Below are 23,415 nucleotides of genomic sequence, written 5' to 3' on the forward strand. Positions count from 1 at the left end.
TCATTGATAAAGGCAGGCCAGATATTTCTCTTTTTACTGCCTGGACTTTGGGATGTAGCTGATTATTTTCTGATTGGGGATCTTGATGAGGCTACCATATTACATTAAAGAAGTGCTAGCAAAACTGCACACCGTCTTCCCAGGAGGTATTCTGTTGCTATACTCATGGACTGAAGAGACTGGACTTAACCCCAGGACTTTTCCCTCACATTTAAGGAGTTTTGCCTTGGCTCCATTTAGAAAGGCCCAGTTTAACAGGTTAGTGAAATAAATGTGTGTATTTGTCAATACCTCACACATAATAGACCTGCTTGTTATTGCAAAGGAAATGGACACTTTGCTTTTCTCATTATCTACTGCCAGAGTTTTGAATCTTTAAATACTTACTTATTTAAGTAAATGCTTTCACTAATAACTTGTAAAAATAGAAAACAAACCTCAGCTAGTTCATTGCTACCTGTGGGTTTTTACTAGCTACTGCTTCCTACTATTATTAATAGTAAATATTGGTGCAACTACAAAATAACTATGAAAATTATCTCTATCTCTTAATACTGCATAATTTTCAACATGCAAAAAGCCACAGATACAGTACCTAGAGTACTGTGGACAGCTCTTCTGTTTCTAAAAAAGCTGAAAGCTTCTATTCAAAAGGAAGAAAATATACTATGTGTCTCAGGTAATTGATCATACAAAAGGCCTAATGAAAAGTTTTGGAACATTTTATAATGTGAAGAAATCAAAATTAGTTGACAGAAACATTCCACAACATATATTTTTGTTGTAAACACTTAATGAAATTTTTAATTCAAACAGATCTATAACCTCAGAGAAGGATAATTTGATTAATTTTCATTTGCTTCCTCACTGATGCTCTTTGAAAAAAGTTTGGTTTTTTTTTTTTTTCAGTATTCTGATCAAAACCCAATAAATCATTCTGAATCAGCTCAAAATTCAATACAGCATCTCTCAGTATTTGTAAATAATGACTGTGGAATGACAATCTGATTATATGAAATTGAAGAGAAAATTTTTGTTTGTTTCATTGCATTTCATGAAACACTACTTGGCTCATAATCTACCTCAAAGGATCCTATTGTATCCTTTGGATATCATCCTTGGATCATATTTGGCCTTCAAAGACCATTTTTTCTCCTGTAATATGTGTCTGTCTATTTAACGATGTACATTAGACAGAATTTAGCCTTTGAGCTATGCTAAAGGAGTTACAGTACCTGCAATGCCTCAGGATAGCTACTCTTCTGGCTGTCGTTGCTCTTGGTAATAAATTCTATGAAATAACCTCAAGTCTCTTAGAGTTCCTGTTAGTAAATAATTTTCTATAAAGAAATACCACTTAGCTCTTATATGAATAGTAGGTAATGGAACAGGACTGTTCAAACAATATTATTTTAGTGTTTCAAAAGGTAAAATAGGAGTACGTGAAAGGAGTAAGATTTTTAGCATTAAGAGGAAGAATGTAAATAGAACATATAATTCTGGCACAGTGTATTTTCTTCTGAAGAAGAGGGTAGGGTTGTAGCTGGCTTTCTTGTTAGTCAGGGAAAGACAACTCTGTCCTGTGGGTCATGGGAGCTCTGTCCACAGACATCTTTGAGAGCTTGTGAGAGAGACACAGACCCCTGGGTGTATTCACACTTACATGTAACCATACACACAGAGAGAAGAGCAAGAACAGAGCTGCATTCACAAGACCTTCCCCGAGGAGGAACAGGAAAAGCTGGCATGACTAAGCTTTACAATGTGTTCAACAATTGCTTTCAGTGCAACTGATGGAGCAGTGGCAAACTAGTGTGCAGGTTGCTAGAGCAGGACACAGGCAGCAGATCCGGCAGATTCAGGCACCAGGATAGTGAGAGCTGAGGTGGCTTTAACCCTCTCCACGTCTATAGTCTCTTTTCTCCTCCTTCTGTACCATCTGCCAACATTGATTATTATCCTGGCTCTCATTAGACTGTATTCAAGTGGACATCTTCCTTCATGTGATATGGAAGAAGAAATTGTGTCTCACACAACATTTTTGACTTCTATTTTCTTGCCAGGTTGCTTTGCGGGGGCGGGGGTGGTTGGGACCTGCCCAGGTGAATTAAGTGCTGCCCCAAGCAGGGACAGACCTGGCGAGCTGCCAAGTATCAGGATGGACATGTCATCAGGATGATCTGTGTTTGGAGGGCAGATGTGGAAAGATGGATTAGACAGTGGTTCTGGCTGTGCACATGTGTCTTCCCTTTCTGGGGAGGCAGGGTCTGAGGTAGGGAGTGCAGCACATGAGCAAACCTACTGTTTTGCTATTAGTGAGGTCTGCATGGATTTTTTGAGGCATAAGGGAGTGAAGCTCATCACCTGACAGGCTCCTCTAGTGCTCACCTCCATGGCCAGATCCTGTGGTGGGGCTCCATACCTCTGCTCCTGCACATAACATTTCCTGAGAAGTGCTGCCTGGAGCAGCATTACCTAGTTGGGATTTGTGCCAGCCTTTTAAAGGATCAGTCCTTCAAACACCAATTGCCAGGAAACAATTATTCCTGTGGGGGAATTTTCTGTACTTGAAGTCAGCTATATTTCACAGCTCTGATGTCACGGGAAAGGTTTTATAGTGCCTCATGCTGAATTATAGCTTACAAGAATGATATCATAGCTGTGAAATGCAGCCTTTTACTCTTCCCCGCAGAGATGTGTCCAAAATGCTGAAATAAGGGCATGATCCCGTAATGGCCTTCTTGACTGCATAGCCTTCATGATGCAGCAGAGCAGCTTAGCCCCAGCAGCTTCCCTGTGAGTGGCAAGAGAGGAGACACACTTTTGCAGACCCTGGCTTAAGTGTGAAACTGGGGTAAGTACCTACTGGATCCAGGGTGTCTCTGCCCTATCGATGCTGATTACTCTTTGATGGGTCATAGTGGTAAATTCAGTAGAGTGAATAAAGAGGACAGAGCACTACACTCTGAGCTGAGCCTTTAGTGGAGTGAGCTCTTGTGGCTCTTAAATGCTGTTTTGTGCTCCAGTCCCTGTGTCTGGTGCTCCAGAGAAGTCTCTAGAATGGAATAGTTTTTCTTGTGCAATCTCTCTTTGTTTTGAAAACAAGTTATCCACCAGGGAGATTTTATTTTTTTTAAGTGTAGATGTGCAAATATAACTGATGAGACCCAGAGATGGGGGCTAAAATTTGTTTTCTTCACAGTGCACTAAGACAGGTAAAAAGAGGCACTTTAAAGATGGCATTTCTCTTAACCATCAGCTGGTCAGATGGCTGGGGAACTTGCTGTGTAATCAACTGTCAAGAGTGAAAAACAATTTTAGTGTACAACAGCCTCAGACAACTGGCTGAGCTCTGCCAGCTCAAATATATAGCAAATCTGGGCTTTTACGAGAAAAGAAGGAATGTGCACATCCAAGCTTAAAAAAATTCCCAGTTTAACTTTAGCTATGGCCATTATTAAGATAAAACCAATGTCACTTGCAGCCACAGAACTTTCTTCAGTGTGACAAGTTGCAGATCTGAAGTTTATGTTCATGACTCTTTGAAAGGTTTAAACCTCAGACAATTGCTTAATCACTATAAATATCAATTTCAAAATTATTTCCCCCAGGTGATAATAGTCATAGTCAGCCTTTCTATACACCCTCTCCAATACCTCATTAATGTAATGTCTTAATGTGAGAACTCAGTGCAAATTTACATCCTTCCAGAGCAATATCCAAGTATTTCAACTATAAATCAAAAAGAAAATGCATCCATTTGAGTTACTCCTATAAATCAGGGAGCCCTGCCCTGGAGATGCCTTTCTGGCACAGTGACAGGCATCAGGTACAGATTCCTGACATGAGGGGCCCCAAAGAGTTTCCACCCCTGCTCCTGCTCAGCACTGTGAGTTGCAATGGTCTTCCCAGCTAGTTGTTAAATAAACCAGACTATCAAAGAGCCTTCCCATGAGAGACATCAGCAAGGAGAGAGAAAACAGCTTTTCCTCATTCCTTTCTGTTCAGCTCCATAGTACTCACTCCATCAGCAAGCAGACTCTCAGAGGAATATGCTTTATAAAGCATACTACAGTATGGACTTTAGGATAAATTCTTTTCTGAACTCATGCATTCCGTTATGTTTCTGTATGAATTTATATATCCTGGATATTATGGACTGCTGATAATTAGATCTTAAATAGCTTCTAAATAGGTTATCAACCATCGGTGTCTCTAAAGTTTCTGATATAACCTCTGTTCAAACAGAAGTGCCAGTTTAATAAACCCTTTATTCCCTGGGCATTGAGGTACAGTTTCATTGTTCAAGCACTACATACAAAGCTTCACAGATTTGGATTAAGGTTCATTAGTGCACTGTGTTTTGATTAGAACATCAACTGTGTTTTGAAGAACTGATAATGTACTGCTATTCTTGCACAAAACCAGAATGAGATGGTGGAAGTTAATACTCTCTTTGGCATAACATCTAGGAAACTGAGCATGGGGCATGTTTTATGGCTTGAGGATTGCTTATTTATTTATTTATTTCTGTGACACAGCAAATGCCTCTATCCTTATGCAGTTTGCTTAAGTTCTTAGAGAAAGATGCACAAAGAAAGAGAATAGACCCTACTTTCTCATTCTAGCTGATTACACTATGAATGCACAACTATATGTACCTTTACTGGCCCCAAATCAGGTCTAATTTAGAGTTGTTGCTAGAAAGATACAAGCTAGTCCCTGGCTTTGTCATCATATGAAGTGTTTATCAGCAGTATCTTTGGAAGGAAAGGAGGGTTCTACTCTGGAAGCTCTAACTTATTTTTAACTTTGTAGATGATGTGGGAACATATTAAAAATATTCTGATGTAATTTTCTAGATGCTTACCCAACCAGAACCAATTAAGTCTGTCAGGCAAACTGAGCCTGCTTAAATTCCAAACAATTCTACAGAACCAACTGGCAGTGACAGTACCTGGACTGCAGGCTCTGGATTCACAGCTTCCCTATGCAGGAGAGTCACTTCCTAGTCCCCCAGCGAGACTCTGCCGCAAGAGGAACTCTCTGTACTCACATGGTCTCACTGGAAGGACTCACCCCTGGCTCAAACATCACGTGCAAGTGTTAAATCTGTCAGGTCTGTGACAGAGGAAGACATCAACAACTCATTGTCAAAGTCTGAGGAACCAAAGGTGAGGAAAGCATTAATGGGGGAGAAGAAAAATGGCTAAATAATGACTTTTGCATCTACTGCGTCACATGTGAATGAGGCATTCTAGGTAAGGATCTGGTGATCTGTTATTCGGTTTTTACCTTATTACAAAGCCAAGACAAAGGAGCAATGTCCAAGTCCCTAGGAGAATTTGAATGAGTCAGAGAAGCCAGGACCCTGGGGTGTCCTTGGGGCTGTACTATTTAATGTGAAGAATGTGAATTTGCTAGTCTGGAGGCAAGACTGCAAGTAAATGATTAAGTCTTTCAGGAAAATCTGCAAAAAAAATTACTTTCCTACCATGGAGGAGGAAAGGTTAAAGTGACATTAGTCGCACAAAGAAAAAAAAAGTATTCTGGCTAACTTCAAAAAATAGAAGCTTCCAAATTTATCATATTCACTTCTTTTCAGTGTCATATTCATATATATTAATAAATCATTTTAATACATTTTCATATATAGCAAATAATTTCTTGCTGGATATTTTCAGTAATAGCTAAGTTTCACATACTCAGAAGCTGTAACACTGCAGACTTGTCCATAATTGACTTGGACTTAAAAAGCCGTTGTTAAGTTTGAGCTTACTTTACAATTATGTCTCTCTTATGACCATTTAAATCTGAAAGTCTTCATCTAAAAATTTTCTCAAGTGTGAATAAGATTTTACAGCACTGAAACCCAAATGTCTTTTTTCTTTATTGTCCACAAGGCTTGCCTTTGTAAATATCAGTCATAAATGGAACAAAATGTCACTTTTCCAGTGTAAAGATAGCTATGAAATTTTAATCTTCTGAAAACTTTTTTTATATCTTTGTTATATAAACCCATATACTCTAGCAATCATTTCTGTAAATACACCACTGAAATAATGAAACAGAACAGAGCCAAGAGAGAATTCAAACTGAAAGATTTGTGGGTTTAAACTAGAGGTACTTTATGAAGACATCAAGTACACAATGTAATTGCAGCCAGCAGCCGTTGATTATAGTGTCTTTCAAAGTAATTTTTTTTATTCAGTTCTCTCAGGAAAGAAAAAAGGTGCAGAACTATAAAAATAACTAAATGCAGCAGAAATACTAAGATAACTACTACCTCCATCCCGCACCGGGAACTATTAACATGGTGGTTTTGTACAATACAACTGATTTGATCCTAGTGGACCTAGTGAGAGCACCAGGCCTCAAAAAAGCACACACTGACAAAAGGTGGGAAGTGAGAAGTGTATTTTCTTCTTAAGTTCATGAATGGCCATGGCAAAAGATGACTGTATGAATTCATTCAATAGCTGGTGAGTGAACTGATGATGGTGTTTGTCTGTTCTCAGAGATTTTTATTTTTTTATTTTCACTTGGCATTTGAAAAGAGCCTTAGTGTCATTTTGTTCCAGAGATACCCACTCTCAGTCTCTGTAGTTTGCCACACTGGGAGTGTATCTTTTATCCACTGTTCAAAACCAGTCTCAATATACAGGACAGAGGAATGGCACAGAAAAGGAAATTTTGTTTTCATTGTATGGCTGCATTAAGTGAAATTTCTGTGGTCATTCAAGATTATCTGCAGAATCTGGACCTAGATTCTTGAGGCTTAAAGCAGTATTGTAATCACCAGGTTATTATTTTTCCTTTCTGATGGAAGTCAAAGAAGTCATCCTACTTGTGCTTTAAGCACCACGAGCAGCTTTGCTGCACATAGTGGCTGGACATTGCTGTGAGCTAGAGGGTGTATTGGACACTGGAGCTGGAGCACTCGGAAAAGGATCTGACATTGCCTGGGTGTGAAGGCAAGAGCAGCAATCTTAGGTAGGTATTGCAGGCTGGTCACTTCTGCTAGGAGTGCTGTGGGAGAGGAAGGACAGACACAGCCCGGCTGATCCTGTCCCCTTCATGAGCTGCCTCTGGGTGGCACTAACACAGAGCAGTCCTTGCTGGTCTTGCAAAAGGCTTCCAGCTTCTGCTGCCTTTTGCAGGTGATATGGGGACAGGCCTCCACAGCATTCCAATGTCCCCCTGCAGCAGGAAGGCCCCTGCTAATGCTGTGTTCTAATCTAAACCAGAGATAGGTATGTGACTAGCAGGTAGTACAGACTAATACTGTGAATTAAATGAAGTTGTTCCTTGACAGAAGACTAAAACAGTCAAGCAATCAACTACATTTAGTAGGAGAACAAATCAGTAGTGCTCCTACTGCTATGCATATCTTATATGCGTATTTTTTATTCCTGACAAACACCTTAATGGCAGAGAATAGCAGATGTGAATGGAACTACAGCCAGAGTTTCCAGCAGTACCAAAGTAACTAACTCTGAAGCCAGGAAAATGCTGTAGGAAAATCTCATTTCTTGTTGCAGTACTTGATATAAGTCTGTGCTGTCATCCTGTTGTGCAAGTTACTGTTCTCCTCAGACATGCAATAAGCTACTATTAAATTATAAGCCTGTGGTTTTTCCTAATCCTTTTTATTTATTTATTTATGTATGTTAGAACAGACAACTAGCAGGCTCTTCCAAATAGGCGTGTCATCAAAAATAAATTCAGGCTACACTATACATCAAAATTTGATGTCTGAAAAGAAGCCTAGCCTTCTTATCCAGATAATAGGAAATATAATAATAAGAAAGACTCTTCAGTGACCATCAGTACCTAATTGAAAGTGCTTTGTCTCCCACTGAAACAGCTACATGGTCTGAAAACTTGTTGTTGTATTTCTGTTTAGACACTGGAATTTGGATGTCTCTTAGACTGGCTCTTAGAAGTGATCAGTGACATTTTAGGCATTCATTGTAAAAAAAAAAAAAATAGAGCTAAACAAGACTCCAGTCTGAGATAGGTATGGGATGCCACCACTCAAAAATATCTGGTAAGGAAACTATTAAAGATCTTTGGATACATTAAAGAAAAAACTGGTCAGCTTCTCCCTTAAAACTGTTTCTCTCACTCTAGGGCAGATACCCTGTTTTGCTTTATTCCATGCACACTCAGCCTACCATTTATTAGGTATCATGCCATCTGAGGAAAATTATCCACAAGCTCCCATAAATAAAACAGAACCACAGGCAACAGATTCTTTCTGTGCTGATCAGCAATTACTCAAAGCCAAAGTGTCAGCGATACTCTCCAACGACAGGAGAAAAATCTGGGCTTGCAGATGCTTTAGTGGCATTGCCGTTCTCCCTCAAGTATTGTAGTGTGATAATGAATGCAGAGGCTATACTGCCACATGCATAGCCAGGAATAAAAGAAAGGAGGAGGTAAGACATCTTTTTCAATAGGCACAGGCATATCTTCTCATCAAAGACTGACTATTTTTGACAGTAGCAATTAGGCAGTTCAATAACAGACACAAGTAAAAGAAAATTCTTTGACAGGGATGTTTTGGATGTGCTTAGGGCAGAGTGTATATTGTTGTGAAATATGATATTAATTGCTGAAATTCTGATTTATTTCTATCAGAAGAAACCCAGATACTCTAACAACAGAACCATTTTAACAAGTGAGGGCAAACAGGTAAGCAGAGTTCCCACAATTCTAATTTAGGCATGTTAGAACTTATGCACTTTTCTTATGTACAAAAGAGATTATTCTTTTCTATCTTTATTTTCAACTGTCTGTAACTTCACATTTCTAGGATAGCCACAATACTAAATAGAATTGATCATGTCTCTTTTTTTTTTCTTTTCTTTTAGTGACCCTAATCTTTTGTGCCTATGTTTCACAGTTCCCTGCTACAGGGACTCTCCTCGCTACCCCTGCTCCCAGTGTGCCCCATTTCATCTGTGGTAGAGCAAAGCAGTTGTCTTTCTTAAGCAGTTTTCTATTCACCAGCTGCTGCTTGCATCTTCCCCTCTGCTAAAGGCTCAGTGCTCAGTACATTTTTCCTGACTTCTTGACAGAAACATATGCTAATTTCTCACTCTGAAATTAGGTGAAAATAAACAAGGTGGGACATAAGGTACTGGACCCTGGGCATGATAGAAATAGCTAAACTTTGACTTTACATTTGATTGTCAGGAGCTTTCTTAACTCTCATAGACTTACACGGCCATTTGCCAATGTGAAATGGATGCAGAGTGCTACCAAATCAGAAATGCCTGCAATGCTCAGCTCTTTGTGGGAAAGCAAACTCCATTTGTGCAAATATGCTCCAAAGGGAGGAGTCAAGTAGAAAATACAGAGATGCCCATTAAGACTGATTTCATTATGAATGTGCTATTAAAAGAACTGTAGATTAGGAGGTCATGTCTCTTTTTTGGTGTAAAGGTCTGTTACTTCTTTCATCATGATAGTAGCTGACTACACTAAAACACTTTATATTCTCTAAAAGCTTCTTAATGTTCCCTTATTAACTACACAGCTTAAGAAGCTGTAGCAAAAGAGAGGAAAGCTAATGAAGATGGCTGGCCTCCCTTCTTAGATCTTTTGATCCTATTTGTGGTTGTGTTAAGGATCTAGGAGACCTTCTCCAGCAGGGCTAGACTAGATGGCAGGAGGTGGAGATAGCCACAAGGATAGTCCAGAAGGACTAGCATGAGGAAGCAGCTGCAGTAGCAATAGGGACTGGCCATTTCTGAGTGACTTCAGAGTTATTAGGACTGAATAATGAGTATTAAAATGGGAATAAGGCATGCTTGTTGTTCATTCAGTGTGAATAAACACCATGCCATGCTGGCAGGGATGTTCTAGCAATTTGACAAGTAGGACATTTTGTTTCCAGAAGGATGATATTTATTCATTGTTCAAGTGCATGGCAGAAGCAGCTACACTCAACCTGTGCTTCAGGTGAGGCAATAAACTTTACCACTTCAGTGTGTATTTCCAGCCATGATGACTCATTATTTAACTGAGGTTTTGTGAACAGTGAGTGATGTTTCTGAAACTCTTGAAGTTTCTTGAATAGGAAATATGCATACTTGCTTTTCAAATTGCTAATCTGAGAGGTGGCTTTCTTCTTTGAGAAGGGCCTTTTAATAAGTTTTTGCCAGTAATTTTATGTTTCTCAGAATATGAAAATGTATAAAAGAATAATGTTACTTGTGACTGAATAGCTTCTGAAGTATTTAATAATGCCACTTATGTCATTATTTCTTTGAAAAACCTTAATGAGTTGCTTAATTATAAATACTGAGGAAATTTGAATGGCACAATTTTATTTTTTTTTCTCTCGGTTCATACAGCTCTGTATACATACATTGTGAAAATCAAATACTATACAGGTGACTAATCTCTTTGGTTGTATTGTTAAAGCATACTCCTCTGGTGAGGAGTTTTCTCTGGGCATTGAAATCAATAAAATATATGTGATCAAATCCCTGTAAAAGTGTTTTTTCTTAGGAATGGAAAAAAAAAAAAAAAGAAAACAACAACAAAAGTCAGGAAAGACTGCAATCTGACTTAAAACAATTGGTGTTTCTAGTATCACTAAATTATTTGCAATTATATGTGGAATCTCTTTGGGATATAGAGAGTTTGTGTTTTTTGCAAGTGGAGTCTGTAATGGAATTACTGAAATCTTCCCTTTGTGCAATGGAGACTTGAATATGGTGCTTTATTTTTAAAATCTGTTCCAGACAGACTCTTTTCTATTGTTTTCCATGTAAGGGAACTGGAGCCATCCTGCAACTCTTAACGATATTGTTAATGCTAAATGACTATGTGTTCATCATATGCAGCAAATTGGGGATTAGAAGCTTCTAGGACAGCTCTGCTTTTATGTTTGAGACAATTGAAGGAGCTAATCCTAAAAATACAGAACGTATGATTCAAGTGGTTGTTCTCAGTCCAGGATTCAGTAGAACATTGCTCTGTGTAAGCCAATGAAGACGACAAAATTGGCCTTTGCTCACTGGAGTTTTTGGTTTTGATTCTGAATTAATTGCATGGAGTTGCCAGGATTGATAGCCAAGATCAAAAACACTGGAGAAGTTGTCTGGGAGGAGCAGAACTACAAGAAATAATTTCTGTATAATTTGAGCTTTTATGCCTCTAAACTGATGTCGCTGTTTAAAAAAACCCTAGGAGATACTCATCTGGACAAGAGAGACCTTCTTCTGTTTCAGAAAATCCTTTTCATCAGGCATTCCCCTGAGCAGTTAATGTTCAAGAAAATTATTTCCAGTAAGAAATGTGACCACCTGAGGTGCTAGTACAATCTCTGGTGCTTCCCTTCACATCAGAGAGGGGTAAATCATTTATTCTTCCATTAATGGAAAGACTCTATGTATCTTAAGTATTTTCTTGAGACAAATCTAAACTTCTCTGATACTCTTAGAGAAAGCATTGAACAGAAACTACCAGCCTCAGTCTTGTTGAAACTGTTAGGAATTTTGTGTCAGTAGAGCCAGCAAGTCACTCCTAATTTTTTTTAAGTGTTTCTCAGTTCTACTATTGCTTCTTTCAATTTTTGTTACTTTTACTGGAAAAAACTTCTTTTACCCTGATTTTCATGACAAGAGCTGAAATGACTGGAATTTAAATACGACTTGAAGTGACCAAATATTTGCTGACTATATCCAGAGAAATCCAGTTTTTGCAACAAAAAATGCAATTAATTAAATCTCAAGCATTTCTAAAAATTGGACTTCTTTGCACTCATAATATGTTCCACTTCAGTATCTTAAATATTACATGCACTTCTAGTGCATTTTGACTGTCATCAGCTTGGGCTGCTTCCTTCTGGAGAGGTAAAAGCCTTCTTCCTGTCAAGGTCACTTAGCTTTGATCCTAAAGTCCTCCCAGCTTCTGCTTTCCTGTTTCCTTCTCACCTCTAGTTATGGGCAAACTGATGTAAGCTGAAAATTGTCAAATTTTCCTGCAAACATGAGTGTTTATTCACCTAAGGTAACCACATAGTCTCAATTACCAAGGAGTTTGATCACTTAATAATCCTTACTGTATTTATTCTCAGTGTAGTTCTGTGAGAACTGTAAAGCTACCACTTCTAAATTCTAGAAGGTGAATGTAAAGACCAAGCCTTCAAAGGCATTTAGAAACTCTTACTGCAACCAAGCCAATGACATTTTAAGCCTCTTATACTCCGACATTTTAGACCTAATGCAGAAACAAAAGACTACATGGACACCAAAAAAAAAAAAAAAAAAAAAAAAAAAAAATCTATGGAATTATTATAAAATGAACATGGATAAACTCATAAAACTCATAAATACATACACGTTTCTTTTTCATTACTCTGTAAGATTTAAGGGGTTTCTACATAAGTCTTGAAAACTTTGTTTTTAATGATCTCTTCTTAAGAGGCTGTAAGACCTTTACAGTTTCATGACGTCTCTTGCCTGCTGGATGAAGACAGGCTTAAAAACAAAATTGAGGTTACACCAGCAGTTTATTTAGCTCTATCTACACATTATCTGTTGAATTTTCTTGTGACAAAATGTTGTTTCTTCAGTTACATAACAAATCCATTTTTTTTTTTCTGGTTTAAACCAGAAATTAGATTCTTTCTCCTACTTAAAACCCTTGCAACTTAGCCACCACACAGATGTTGGGTACACACAGGTAATGTGAGGGGAATTCTTCCCCAGAATTATCTTCCTCTTTTCATTTCTCTTAATTGCTAACCAATACCCCTTTCTTCTGATTTACTGCAAGCTGTTTTAACTTGTAAGTAGTAATATGACTGTTTTCCAAGTATGAGCACTTTTAAAGATGTAGGGATTACCCAAGATTCAGTCTGTCTGTGGAAAACCAAGATTCAATCTACTTCTGTCTAAGATTTATGGTTTTAGACGTTCATTCCTTTCTGTTTATAAATGCCTGAAGTTTGTTGGCAATGTGATACATTGTCAGTACCATATTCCAAATGTTGAGCTTACATGTGTATATATATATTTAAGTCTGTACCTCCATGCTATAAACTACTACCTAGACTGATAACAGCTATTGTAATCGTACTATTGTTGGTAGGAAATAAACTTTAATTTCAGTGCTGAATAGTGATTCCTTGTGAAGTGTGGCTTAAAACCACAAGTCACAGTTCCTTTAAATGGAAGTGAGACTCAGATGTGAACAGCTTGAAAGAAAAGCTCAGGTGTTTGAGGGAATAACATAGAACACTGACTTCAGTTTATTTGGCTGTAGCTGGAAAAAGAGCAGGTAAGAAAAGTTTCACTGACATAAACATCGATGTAATTGGCAAGTACAAGACTGCATCAGCAGTACCAGTGTAAGCACAGCTTTTATAGCCCTGCATCTTAGGGAATAAGATGTTACCACTGCTACCAAAAAATTGCAGATTTTGTTTTACCTTATCACAGGCCACTTCAGGCTTTGCCTGGTCCTGAGCTTACATTAGCTTGTTTTGGCTGAATCAGCAATTGCCCAACAGATGACTGATATTCAACTTATTTTGGATGTTTTCTTCACTCTAAAATTTCATGGTTTTACCCTAAAGAAATTACAGCATGCGTGTTGTTCTAGCACCTCTTAAATGATTAACTGGTAACTAAAGTTGGGCACCAATTAAAAAAGTGGTATTAACAGACTGTGTAAAAAACTCAAGCAGTTGCATGACTAAAGATATTCCTCCCGGTGAAGAAATTAATGTCATAATTATTTGCTGTTCCTACTCATAAGGAAGGTGAGTGTGATATAACAAAAGGAGGTAGATACCACAAAGTTGCTGAGTAACAAATTGGGTTGTACTATTAATGGGAATTAGCAATAATTAGATAATGTGAACTATAAATATTAGCATCATTGTAGCTGGACTTGGAATAACTGATTAATTTTGATTTTACTGTTGAAATAACAATTAGATGAACAATAAACCCTAATTGTCAGCTCTGCATAAAATGTGTGTCCTCCTGTGCCCATTATGAGATTTTGACTGTAATACTCTTTGTCAGATGGGCAATTTTTGTGCAGCAGAAGTGTGGAAAAAGGGAAAATAAGTACCAGCAAGGAGAAAGAGGAGAAAGAGGCTTCTAGCTTGGCAGTGCTTCAGACCTGGGACACAGCTGCTTATCCAGCTGTGATCCTGGGATGCAGCCAGACAAGGACAACTCAGGGCACACCCCTCAGATGTAGCTTTTCATGCATTTATATTAATCTCATGCCAGCAGTGCTCTGACATGCTGACCGTCAATGCAGGGGTTGGGTTCCAGCCCAGCCAGTGATTTGAGTGGGTGTCCCTCCCCTGTGCCATCCTCTCGGAGCAGCCTTGAAGGAAGGGCACTGTGTGCAGTCATGAGGGCTGTGATTGCTCTCTTGCTCACAAGGTAAGTTTTGCTCTTGAAGCAGCCCCTATTCTCAGTAGTTTTGCACCGCAGGGACAAGCCCCATGCCCAACAGAGTGTCAGTTCATTAGTCAAGGCTGATTGAAATTGGGAGCTGCATCTCAGAGGTGCAGCCCATATGGATGCTGAGGGAAATGTGGATGAGGGTGACTTAAGGCAGCTTTGCTTTCTGCCATGCTCTGGGGCCTCTGACAAAGCTTGGGCAGCCCTGAGGAGCACGATAGTCACCACACCAGCCTAGGTTTTGCAGTTTAGACTCTACCTCTCCAAATCCAAGATCATCCTTGGACATGTACCCATGGCTGATAAAGTATGTGAGCAGAGCTGCTGAAATTCAGTTACTGTGCAATGAAGTCTGAGGGAATATGCCCTTCCCGATGGTGTCTGGGGCTTCTGAATTTCCTTTATCAGCTTCTTAGACCCTCTGGTAAGTACAGGGAATCTGGGAGTGATGACTGGATCCCTATTCATATCTAATTGCAGCAAAAGGTGTGGCAGACAAGTTGGTTTCCTCAGTCATAAAAAAAAAAGAAAAAAAAATAACATGTTTCATTGCTCTTGAAAGCTAAACAGGGAAAGAGAGCATTTCACTTCAGTGGAGTTGCAAACCCATTGAACTGACATGTTGGGGAAAGGGCCAGGATGAAGTTCCTGTGGGGACTCCCACTTAAAAGGCACTCAAATCATGAGTCCTGAATAAGCACATGAAAGAAAATGGGTTGTCTTCAAGGAAAAAATGGCAATGTCCGGCCTGCCTTGCCATTCCTTCTCAAATGGGGGAGTACAATATATCATTCCTGTTTCAACTCTGCATAATTTTTTAAGCCTAACATTTGGATTTATTAATAGTACATCTTCCCTCCTCTATTCCCCCAAGATAAGAATTCAATCTTTTTTTCCCAGAAGCTGCATTTTTATGCATACTTATGGGCAGGCAAGGTTTGCAGAAGGTGACTCCCTACAGAAAATGTGTGGCTTCTTAATGTCAATTTGTTTCTGCATTTGCTGGAGGACCCTGTAGTAATTTGGATGAATACTTGCTGTAAATTGATAACAAGATATGATGTCCTAGAAAACATATGCTAGCATAAAACATGAGGGAAAAAGAATCCTCATTCCATTTTAAATTAGCCAAGCTGTTACAAAATGGAGATATTTCCCTTTGTGTTCTGAAGTAATTTATAAGGTAGGATTTTTTATTACAGCTGTTTGGTGAGTGGGATGGGAAAGAGACAGATAATGGATAATGTGCTTTTCCTGACGTGGAGGGATGTAAGCACAGCTTGTGGCTGGAGGTGAAAGGAAGATTGTCAGTTGGTCTATTGTGCAAAATTTTAACAGATTTCTATGTAGTGTAGCGTGGAATCTACACTTTTTAAATGTCTTTTTCTTTCCCGGGTATATGTGAACATAACACTTGTGCTACGTGTAGAAGAAATGATATTAAAATGCAAAACTGCAGGAAGAAAATCAGAAGTAGAATGGATCACTATTTTGCTTCTGAACATTTCAGAGCCTGGGAGGGATGGGAAAGGAATCCTTTCACTCACACTGAGGGATGGTACCCCATAAGCACTCCAGGTATCTAACCCTATTCCTCATCTTCTTAGCTGGGCAAAATCAACCTTGTGGCTGGGGGTCAGTCCCCTTACGCCTTTTCCCTGCAGTTGCACTTGTTTGGTCATGATTAGCTTTTTATCCTGAATTGCTTCTGATTGCACTTTAAGGCTGTTTTATTCTCCTTTATTTTCATCCTAATAGTAGAAGGGCAAAATCCATAAATTCTATTTTAGACAAGGAAAAAAAGATCTCAACAAAACTTTAAACTGTTTTTTATACTGTTATTTATAGGCTTGATCTCCAACCCTGTGCCTCAGCTCATCTCTGTGCCAAACCATATTGTCTTAACATGAAAATCTTTAGTGCAAGATCATAGTCTTGAAGACCATCCCCATGACCCTTCTCCTTTTTAAAATAAAACCAGGTTGTTCCTAATTTAGTTTGGGAGGCAAAATTTTTCATTCAAGCTGCAAAATCCAGTGACTGGTGGAACTCCATGTATTTGCCAGTGAGAGATTTTTACATGTTCAGTTTATGTTCTATCTGAAAAAGAAGCCCTATGTCCCTAGAGATACCATAATGTTCACTTGGTGGGCCTGTTTCCAGCACATAACCTTCATGAAATGGAATTTCCAACCACAACTGGTCTCCTCAAAAGAGAATTAAATACTAATCGCTAATGGAAAGTGGAGATGATCAAAAGTCAGACTCTCTGCAGCCATCAGTAAAGACCAATAAGGACTCATTCAGAAAGACAAAGTAATCATTGAAATGAGAAATAATCACTTATATGAAGGTTTATTTGTTGATGCAAATTCTGAGTTTTTTGAGATATTGGTATGAATAAACCGTAAGAATAGTAACAAACTTGTGCATGCATTCCAACACCTGTAGGCCTTAGAAGAGATTCTGTAATACTGAGAAATTTTTAAAAAATTCAGAAGGTGTTTGGCACTTCCCAGTAAAACCTGATGTGAAAGTAGTATTTGGTACTTGCTGGCCTACTGCATATCTGTTAGTAATTGAAAGGTGAAATCAGTACAGCTCATAAAGGTGAAAATAGTAGGGATGAATGAATTTAGGTTTTTGTTGAAGTTGATAGGAATAAAAACTTTGGATCTGTCACAGTGAACAACAGTGGTGAGGGTAACAAGAATGAGAAAAGATTAGAATTAAGAACAAGCAGATTTTTATTTTCAGATCACAACTTTGCTTGCCAAGAACACAACTGCAAATTAAGCAGAACGTACCTCTGAAGTAACAGTTTCCTCGGCAGAGATTACTGTCACCTTGTGGCTTCAGTGTTCTCCATATTGTAAATGCCATGTTTTAATTTATTCCAAGTAACATTGTGATTATTGTACATGGCATTTTTATGTTTAATGTTTTACATTTAAGCCTTATACACCAGAAATCATAATACCTTTAATCAATTTTCTGGATATTATTAATACTACAGATACAGATGATGGTTTGTCATGGACTGGGAACAGGAGAGCAAGATCCTGCTTTTACATTCAACCAGCAGCTTTAGAAGTCCTGTGGTTAGAAGATGACTGAGAAAAGACCAGGATGGAGAAAACATTTCTGAGTGGTGGGGTCACACAACCCTTGATAGTGTTGATTGCCTTTGGATGGGATTTGTTACCCACATGGTGATGTATTCAAATGACAGCTCTTTGATTCACACTTCTAAGTAGTGGACTGCTTTCCAGAATCACTAATTCTTAACTGCAGTGTTTTATCCTCCTGTCCTGTTCTCCAGTTTCTACCAAGTATTCACAAACTCACTTTATCACTCTCTTTCATCATTTGTTTGAAACACATCTATGTGATAATCTCCAGATTGCTACACAATACAGAAAGTTGAAGCAGAAGTTCATAAATCAACCTATTTTAAGGCATTTGCTTGTATTCCTATAGAACAATGCAACATGGTAAATTCCAGAGCAAACTGAAGGCACACCTCAGTGTGCAAAGCAACTGCACAAATCCGATCCTTCCTCCACACCAGGCTCATTACAAAAGTGGGGTGCACCAACACAGCTTTAGTCAAGCTTCTGACCCAAGGTGTGGTAGAGATGTCAACAGCCATTCTTCCTGTAGTTCCACATATCCAGCACATTCTCCAAGGCAGATGAGTAGTATTATTAGCAAATGGTTACTGAAATGGATGGGATTGTAAGGCTAGCTTCCAAACAAGAATGCTACATGATATGGACTATATGTAACAGCCCAGTTTAACAACTCTAGTAAATCTGAGAGTTATTACATTTCTGTCTGTCAGCTGAGCCATACTAACTAACTCATGGTTCACCAAAATGAGTAGGTAACATTTGTCACCTTGGGTGCAGGATGACTCAAAAAGTATCCAAGCTAATGACTTTCTCCTTTTCCCATGCGCTATATGTGCATGCATCAGTTACTGTGGCCTTGGACAATGCACAATACGATGCAACTCGGTCTTGAAGCTGCTGTTATCAATTTAAGTATCTAGTGAGACTGCAAAAACTGAAACTTTGGGGTATTTTCCTGCTTTATGTGCAAAACAGGTTTTCTAGTGATGCTTGATAATAAAATTCAGATCCCCAAAGTATTCATCACTAGACTGTGTTTACTTAATCTCGTAATTTTTAGCTAGCCAAACTGAGGTATGTTCATATAGACTAATATTAAGGAGCACACCTCAGAATACACTTCTTCCCTCAGGTATAACTATTTTGAACAAGACAACCAGCCTTTTTTGGCATAATGTTAAAATATGATCATTCCCTCACAGGAATGCTTTGAAGTGAAGTATTTATGCTTAGTTAGATTTACAAATGTTTAACACAAATACATCACTTCCCAAGATGTATGTTATGTATCAACAAAACGATTAGTTATGAAATTGGGCATTAATAAAAACTGTTGGTTCTCTTTGTAGCTCAACTTTGTAGCTCCCTTTGCCCTCACTCTATATACAATAATGTCAAATAGCTCTCTGCAGTACTTCTAAATTACTATAGTTACACTATAATCATAACGTGTGAATTTATATTATGCATGAAAGGTCATGACCTACAAGGAAGTCAGTTTCTTTTAATGCATGTACTTCTTAAGCATTGGAACTTATGGAAGCAGGGCAAAAAGGAAAAAAAAAAACAGGCTCTGCATTGCTACTGTGGAGGCACCCAGGACACTTTTTCCTTTCATCAACTTTCTGCCTGTGTCAGGTTTTTGTTCAGTGACCACACTCACTGTCCCTGCCATTTTAGCTTCCCTTTTCTTTTGGTGTGTGTGCATTTCCCCCTGCACCCTCAAGTTATTCTTTTCACATCCCTTTCAGGATTATGTGATGCTAGAACTGCAATGGCTCACAGAGTCACCCTGGAATTCCAGTCAGCTGGAATTGCAGCAGAGCTGAGCACTATGGGGAGGACAGAGGGCTTAAGCAAGGTGTGATGCTGAGCTCTGGGGCTGGGAGAATGCCTGGCAGCCTTACAGGCCGCCAGGGCAGCCCTGGAACTTCTATCCCTGTTTCTTTTCATTCTGGCTGAGCACTTTCTCCCAGTCAAGTTTTTTAGCTTTTTAACTTTCTTCTGCAATCATCAGAGAAAAAACTTGAGGTCGTTTTTTTTTTTTTTTTTTTTTTTTTTTTTTTTTTTTTTTTTTTTTCATTTGGGGAAAAGAAAAAAAAAAGAGAAAAAAAAGAAAAAAAGAAAAAAAGAAAAAAAGAAAAAAAGAAAAAAAAAAGTAGTTGTGGACAGATTTCCACCAAATTACTTAATTCCTCAAATAAGGCTCTTGTAAATAGTTATCTATAATAATGAAATAATAGGAACAGAAAGATTTATGATGAGGAGCTGATTGTGAACTCTTTGCTGGTTGAGTGGTATCCTATAGATTTCAGATTTGGAGGAACTTTGAAAGCCAGAGAAAAACACGGGAGTTCCAAAGAAGTTTTTCTTCTTTTTTGCTACTTGCTACAAGTTATACTTGATGATACTCAGAAGGAACTGTACTGGTTGCTGGCCAAATAAAGGTTCAGATGCATAAAGCTAATGTAATATGGTTCAGATATATAACGATTCTGAAAAAGAAACTATCATTCTCATCTCCCATGGTTTTATCAATATAAGAAACCTTCAATATATGAAAAAGTTTGATTTTCAAACTTGTATGACTTGTAATTTTGATCATAGCACTGTAACACTTCTTTATCTGGGTTTGTTTTAATAATGTCTGAAGCAGGTACACTGAAAATGTGGCTCTTCTGTAGGAATGAGGCTGTTTGTCCCTTTTATTACAAGACTTCTCTTGGTCCCAGATGTATGGATCAGTGTTATTTTCTTATGTGGGCATTACTTGCAGTCAGGCTACTTGTCTGAACTTTTCCTATCAATGGAAGGTAATCCAGTTTGCTGAAGTATGAGTCATCTCATCCTTCAGTAGATTTCTAAGGGATGTCAGAAGAATCATTTTTCTTGGTACCTACTTCTCCCTGTTGACAATAAAGGGAATCTGACAGAACAACTCTGATATACCCCACACATGTTATAAGTGTCTAAAGCTACTTGAGTTAGCTTCCAGTGTTTGTGGAAAATGTACACAATCCATCAACACTAATTGGCTTCTGAGTGAAATGAAAGCTATGGGTACAAAACCTTCCAGCAGAGCTCTGTCCTCCAGTAAACGAGTCCATGTAATCACCTTGCCTACTGTCGTGACTTTAGTCTCTTCAATAGGTTTGTTGTGTACCAACCAATGCCTTATGCAGAAAGGCTTCCTGCTATGTTTCAGGGGAAATAAAAAAGAGTATTTAGCCTGATGAATTTCATCAAGTGTATGGCACTTTTCCAGCAAAGCCTCTCATGCCTATTCTATTTAATTGGAAAAATCCTGGCCTGTTTTAGTTGGGGAATTTGCTAACATGTAGGAGCAGCAGCAGTAACATCTGACTTAGATGTCTGCCATAACTTTGAATAGCTGAACTTGAGGCACCTGCATGGTACCTAATCAATGCAAAGAATTATGTTGTGGGCTTAATTAAGCAGTAATGTTAACACACACAGAGTCAAAAAGACTAATTAATCTGACCTGCAGCTTCCTCCATCATTTATGATTAAACATTTGAGAATACAGAAAAATGCCTAATGGACTAATTAGATACAGCCCTTTAAAATGAAAATATGGACTACATGAACTGAAGACCAAGGCTGTAGGACTTGGACCCTTCCTGATTGAATCTCAATCAACACTGGCTTCTAAAGAAAATGTGATCTGTCATAAGAGCTAGAGATTTTCTAAAAGTCACAGTCTTAAGTGTTCCTGCTACCAATCAAGATATCCTGTTACCGATTCCATTCACAATTACAATTTTGCAGTCAGAATTGTTGAATTTTTTCCCACATTATAATTTGTAATACTTTTCATGGATTTGTTCTGCACTTAGACCTTCCTTAAGAAAATCGGAATATATGCAGTGGCTTGCATAACCCAAAGGTAATCATGAGGGAATCTGGAAGTTGGCCTTCCATGGGATGTCTCGGATTGGAAGTGATCTCAGATAGGCATCTGCCCTAACATCCTGCTCAGAGTTAAGAGCGAATTCAGCATTTAGACCAGGCTGCTCAGGGCTTTGCTGAGTCAGGTGTTTAAAACCTCCATGGCAAAAACTCCACAACTTCCTGGGCAGCCTGTCCCAGTGCTTTACTGTCCTCACAGAGATCCTTGGAGAATTTGTTCCAGTTGGAACTTCTCTTTTAGTCTGCAACTGTTGTTTCTCATTCATCTACCATGCCCCTAAAGAAGAGGAATTTGCATTCTTGCTAACTTCCTTGTGGATATGGACAGACTGCTGTAAGGTGTTCCCAAAGCCATCTTGTCTGTAGGTTGAACAACTCACAGGGCAGATGTGACAGCCCTGACTATTCTGTTGGCCTTCACTCAACTCATTCCAGTTTACCAATATCTTGCACCGGGAAAAAAAAACAAACTGGGAGTATTCAAAATGTGATCTAATAAATATCATATAAAGGTGAGTAATCATTTTCTTTTGTCAATTGGCTGCCATTTTGTTAACAAAGCCCAGTATGCCAAGACACTGCTGACACATGCTTAGACACAGACATACATTGATGTAGTACCAGACTGTTCTGCTGCACCTCAAAGATCTGCAGGCAAACACTGGTTTTCAGCCAAAAATAGAATCATTGTCAGACAATCTTAGATTTTTTGTGACAGAATATGTCAAATCTACCTGGCTGTCTGACATCAACCACAAGATGGTCTCACATTGAGCAAATCTATTGTATAGCACACACTCCAAGTTTATGTTTACCATGCAAGTATAAAATAACTTTGATGTTTCAAAAAAAAAAAAAAAATTCCACAGAGATGCCACTTATTGATGGAAACTGGCTAGGAAACTGTTTAAAAGAAGAAACCCAGAAAATACAAGATGAGCTCTAATTATCTTAACAGGCAACCTCTCCCCTGATAAGGCAGATAAGGCACAGGTGTACTAATTACCAAAGCAGAGAAACAGCCTTGCCCTGAATGGCTCACAGCTGTAACAAAGAGAAGTGGGATAAAAGGGGATGGGGTTAGTTCTCTTTTTCTCTTATGGAATAAGAAGAGCAACTTAGAAATGAAGTATAAGAAACTTGAACCTCTCCTCTTTGTTTTGTAGAGTCAAAAAAGCAGTCTTGAAATAGGAGGTAAGAAACTTGCTCATCTCCTTATTTTCAAATGGAAAGTAAGAAACTTGTTCCTCTCCTTGTCCTTTCTGTTGTTTCTCTTTTTTTGTCTTTGTGTTATAGTATCTCTAGTTTAATACGATCAAAGTAATCTGACTTTTGTATTTTCATAGGTGGTCGCAGGCTAGATAACATTTTTAAGATTCAGCCTTCCACCCAGGACATGTGCTAGCTCTCAAGGAGGCATAAAGTAAACATCCTACTCCAAAGACTGCTGCAGATGTGTTCAATAAAAGCAGAGCTGTAACTACACAAATTACCTTTGCTAAGCTGCAGGGTGCTGCAGAACTGCTGGAATGAATTTCTCCCTGCCACACTTTTCATTCTCTCTGCTAGTTGTGACTGAATACAAATTAAGAAGAAATCCCAGAAAGAGGTTATAGGCCTATACGAATATCTTACAAGAGAATTGGGCTGCTCATGCAGGTCATCTTTTACATTGCAGAAAGTTTTACAAAGAAAGAGATGTTCACCTTAGAAGGCTGAGTAGGGCAGGAATGCGAGGTGATCATACTAGCAATTTCATTACCAGTCTGGCAGTAATTGTTATTATAATTCAAGTCCCAGCTCTTGGAGACGGGTTAATGTTGGAGAAATTCCATTTTCTTTTAGGAATGCATGTTTCTAGTCTGGTATTTGCCAGGCAATATTTGGAATTATAACCTGTGCCCCAG

General features: G+C 38.5%; 1 protein-coding gene across 5 annotated transcripts in view; it reads right to left on the reverse strand.

Annotated features, from left to right (window-relative positions):
- LOC310908507 (cadherin-6) overlaps positions 1-23,415 on the reverse strand; it is a 103,615-nt gene that overhangs the window by 45,586 nt on the left and 34,614 nt on the right. The window contains exon 1 of one of the 5 annotated variants that reach the window (XM_083859613.1): positions 4,958-5,042. The exons of the other annotated variants lie outside the window; for them this stretch is intronic. The gene's annotated coding sequence lies outside the window, so the exon portion shown is untranslated. Of the gene's footprint in view, positions 1-4,957; positions 5,043-23,415 lie in introns of those variants that run through there. 5 annotated transcript variants of the gene reach the window in all.

This window comes from Zosterops lateralis (assembly GCF_965231275.1).
Source record: "Zosterops lateralis genome assembly, chromosome: 1".
NCBI lineage: Eukaryota > Metazoa > Chordata > Aves > Passeriformes > Zosteropidae > Zosterops > Zosterops lateralis.